Genomic DNA, 4,973 nt, shown 5'->3' on the forward strand with positions numbered 1-4,973 from the left:
GCGGGGAAATGCCGGCTTGCATCTCGCCAATTTCCAGAGATTATCGCGCCCGAAGACCGTGCGAACCTCGGCCTAAGACGAAATTAGGGAAATTGTTGATGCACGAGTTCGCTGATTATCCGAGAGCATCAATGACGATATTCAAGTATCCGTCGATTATTAAGTAAATATATGCCGTGAGCGAGCCACAAATCTCGCTGTAATTATTTTACAATTTTGACATTTATTACAGATGATTACACAGAAGGCTGAATAATTAAAATCTAAAAATCATAATCACGATATTTCGATACCTTTGCGCGCGACGAGCCTTTTAACGACGAGCAAACGCGAGTTTTCACTATAATAGAAACGAGAAAAGTGCAAAGGACCGCGCGCATTTACTCCCGACAAAAATGAGAATGAGAAGCAGTTAGCCCGCGCAACGCTCGCGGCGATGTAAATGCCAGTTACATGTCGAAAAGCGACCACCAAGAGGTGAATCGACGAATCTCGATGCGTCGAACGTAATACGAACTATCCCACGGGAGCGTTTAACGCGTTCGAAAATGACCCCGCGGAGGAAAGCGCAGATGAGGAGGAAGAGGAGGCGCGGGGGGCGGGGGGGGCGGGATACACAAAGGGTTAGAGAGCCGGCTCGTCCGACAAGGGCGATAAAAAATTTATTCGACGATTCGTCGGCGCCGCGGCGCCGCGTCGCGAACAGAGAAAAAGAAAGATGAAATAAATAGAGGAGTACGAAGAACAAACTAGTAATGCATCTCTCTCTCTTTCTCGTAAAAAACAGATAAAGCAAGATGGATTAGAAAGAGAATGCATGCAAAAATAATAACCGTCAAATTATCGAAGATTATCATCGACATTAGAACTGCATAATTCTTCCTTTCATTTAAATTTTAATTTAAGGTTTCGATTCCAAAGACTGAAGGCAAATTTAAATTCGATTTTCATTTCTACCGAAGAACTTTAGAATTTGTATTCCCATTTGTATTCATTGAAGAATTTTACAATGTGAAAGCGCGAATCAATATATCACTTTTGGCAATGAATGTCACTAAATATGTGACAAGTGTAATTATGGTAACTAAATAATTCTTAAACGTGAATGCATCGTCGATAAATTGACAATTATTTAAAATAGAATAAACACTGACTCACCAGTCGATGCGTCGCAAATGTCACTTCTTTCGATTCATCCGTTCATCCTGTCTCATCATCATTCCGTTCCTTTGTCCTTTGAGTAATCCTTGTTGTCCTCTTGCTTCCACAATTATGTAGTTTTGGTTATGTCAATTAAGTTAATAATTGCACTTAAACAATCGCCCGTTGTTTTATTCGGCACTCCCGACACTTGTAACTCGCGAAATTCACTTTAATTAGAAGATGAGAAACACGATCATAATTTGTCTTTATATTTGCGCTAATGTAAAGAGACTGACACGATTATGGAAAATTTAGGCAGGAGAAATGTAGGAAAGTGGAGAGGGGAGGGGACACGTCACCGAGCGTCTTGGCGCGCAAAAAAACTGGGTATACTTTCGCAATATAAACAAAGGTAAGGAAAAAAGGTCGCGATTAGACCGACGCTTTTATCATAAAATCTTGATCTATTTTCACAGCAAACGATAGTCATTATTGAGCATAGAATGTGTATGATAAATTTAAATACGGTTCATTCAAATTCAGTGTATTTACACTTTTCGCGCGCCACCATAATGACACTATGGGTCTGTTCTTTTTAGTTGCACTGCTACATTAGTGCAATAAGTTAGAAAGAGACAAACATACTTTCTTTCACTCTAACTAATTGCACTAGTGCAGCAGTGTAGCTAAAAAGAACAGGCCCTATATTATTATTAAATATGGCGGCACAAATTGTTTCGACACTTACATTGAAAGGCATGTTAATCGATAGCGATGCGCACAATTGATATATTAAAATTACAAGCCTCCTCCCGATTCGACATTTCGGATATTTGTTTACACGCGAAATTTATTTTTTTGACAGATGGAAAGACGCGAGAAATACGAAAAAAATCTTGTCGTTTATGAATATCGAAACATGCTTTAATCACGCAGAACGCGCAGATCAATAAAAGCTTTCGGATAATCGCCCGTTATTTAATTCCGCACTCCCGATATTTATTGACACATAAAATTAACTTTCGACGGATAAAAAGACGCGAGAAAAAGCGAAGTTCACTCTCGTACTAGCGTTAACGCGAGGGGACTGACAGGATTACGGAAAATTTAGGCTGGTTGAGTAGATGGGGAGGAGGAACGCGTCGCTGAACGTCTCGGCGCGCAAAAAACGACATAACTTTGCTACATAAACAAAGATAAGAAAGTGAGATTCGAGCGATGCTTTTATCATGAAAAAAAAAAATCTCAATCTATGTGTAATATTTTCATGGCGAAACACAACGAGAATCATTGTCGAGCACAAAATGTGTGAGAAACTGATAAATTTAAATACGAAATACGACTCGATTCAGAGCACTAGTTACTATAATAGTTACCTTCTCGCGCGCCACCAGGAGTGGCGCGATATTACTATTACATGGTGACAAATTATTTCGCGTCGCTTGTAAATATTTTTATCTAAAAGATGTTAATCTATGTCACATACATAATCGGTGCACTAAACTGTAAGCCGTCCCTCGAATTAGTATTTCAAATACTCGGTCATGAAATTCACATATTTAACGGTAAAAGAATGCGACAAACACGAAAACAATCACATCGTTTACGAATATCGAAAAGTGTCTTAATCATGATCGTGCATGTTAATAGACGTAGTCAGATAATCGTCCATTGTTTGATTCGGTACTCCCGATTTCACTTTCGACGAATAAAAAGACGCGAGCGCGCGAGCGTAATTCATCTTCGCGACCGCGCTTATGCGAAGGGACTGACACGATTACGGAAAATTTAGGCTGGTTGGGTAGGTAGGGAGGGGGGAATAACACGTCACCGAACGTCTCGATATAAGCGCGCGAAAAAAAACTAGGTATAACTTCGCAACATAAACAAAGGTAAAGAACAAAGGTCGAGAAAACGATACGCTTTTACTATGAACTCGCGATCCATTTTCACTCTCGAAGCGATAGTAGAACGAAATTGTTGAACACAGTATATGTGAGAATACGATAAATTTAATTATACAACGCGACACAAATTCGGAGCACTAATTACGTCTCTCGCGCGTCATCATAATAGTGTGAAATTATTATATACATCATAAGTAGATTATTTACAGTTATAAATTATTATATATAACAATATAAGCGCTTATATAAATTATTGACAATATAAGTAGATTCTACACTTATAAATATACTGAAAAGTGCGTTAATCGATGGTGATGCGTATTAAAAGTGCATAAATTGCTCTTCAATTTAGCGTTTCGAATATTCACTTTCACACGGAATACACTTTTACATGGATAAAAAGGCGCGAAAAATATGGAAAGAGCGTAATTCAATATCTGCACTATGCAATGACGATAAAGTTATGAGAAAAATAAAAAGGATGAGAAGTACATACGTCATAAAACACTTTCGCCATAAATAAAGATAAGAAAGAGAGACGCTCGATCGGTTTGTACAGAAACGTTGATTGACCAATCGGGAGAAGAGAAGCGAAGATTGATCCTGATTGGTCAATCATGCATTACTTTATCCGACGAATAATTGGGCCTGTTCTTTTTAGCTGCACTGCTACACTAGTGCAATTAGTAAGTATGTTTGTCTCTTTCCAACTTATTGCACTAGTGCAGCAGTGCAGCTAAAAAGAACAGACCCATTTTCAATATGAAAGTGCATCACGCGTTCCACACTTCATATTATAATTCGTATTCTCGCAAGTGTTTCGCGCTTAATCGTAATCTTATAAATCTTATTAAGTCATTTAATTATCGCGATAAAAACTGATCGAGTTTTCAATAGTGTCGAGATTCGCTTTCTTATCTTATGTCGAGAAGGGATTCTCGCGTAGGACGTTTCTTGGAAGAGACGCGTTCGCTTTTTTCCTAGAAGAGATATTCGACGACGCGTTCCTCCTCCCCACCTATCCCAACTAGCCTAAATTTTCCGTAATTCTGCCAGTCCCCTCACGCTGCTATGAGAGTGAATTACTCTCTTTCCGTGTTTTTCGCGTCTTTTTATCCGTCGAAGATGTATTGTGCAAACGAGTGCGCAATCGAGCAATTATTTATAAGTGTGATTATTAATCCGTACGATTTCGATCGTATATCTTTCGATATAATTTCTTTATATTTTCCGTCTCATTTTATCCACAGAAAAGCGAATTTCACGTGCAAGCGAATATTCTATGTCGGGGGAAGGATAGTTTATACAGTTTTGACGCATCGATTACACAATAATTATTAATCCATTTTTAAATATATCGGTAAGCATTGAATAATATATTTGTTGTTTTATAAAGTAATGAAGTTACAATGGAAATATAATTATTGAAAAACATCGCTCTTCATATTTCTTCTTTAATACTTTCGTAGATTTTTTTAAAGTATAATTCTTTTTCAACTACATATATAATTTTATCAAAAACTAATCGAAGTCGGTCGAGCTTTTCTTATTTTTATTCATATCGTTTTTCACGGTTTTCTTGATATTCAACGATGCATTTTCTACTATCCAACCAAACTATATTTTTTATAACCTCACTCCCACCAATCCTTTCGCTAGGACGAGGATGAATTACGCTCTTTCCGTATTTTTTTTATCTGTCACAAGAGTATACTTCATATGTAAATATCGAAAGTGCCGATCGAACAAGGGCGATTATTCAAGTGGATCTGTTAAGCTACATGATTATTATAATTAAGGTATCTTTCGATATTCGTAGACGACAAAATGTCTTTGTAATTACTTTGCATTTTTTTATCTGTCAAAAGTAAATTTAGCGTGTAACTGAATATCCGAAATGTCGAATTGAGAGGCAGTTTATAG

Source organism: Camponotus vicinus, unplaced genomic scaffold (assembly GCF_025532165.1).
Source record: "Camponotus vicinus isolate PSW18456_S1 unplaced genomic scaffold, iyCamVici1.0 SCAF_8, whole genome shotgun sequence".
In the NCBI taxonomy this organism is placed as follows: domain Eukaryota; kingdom Metazoa; phylum Arthropoda; class Insecta; order Hymenoptera; family Formicidae; genus Camponotus; species Camponotus vicinus.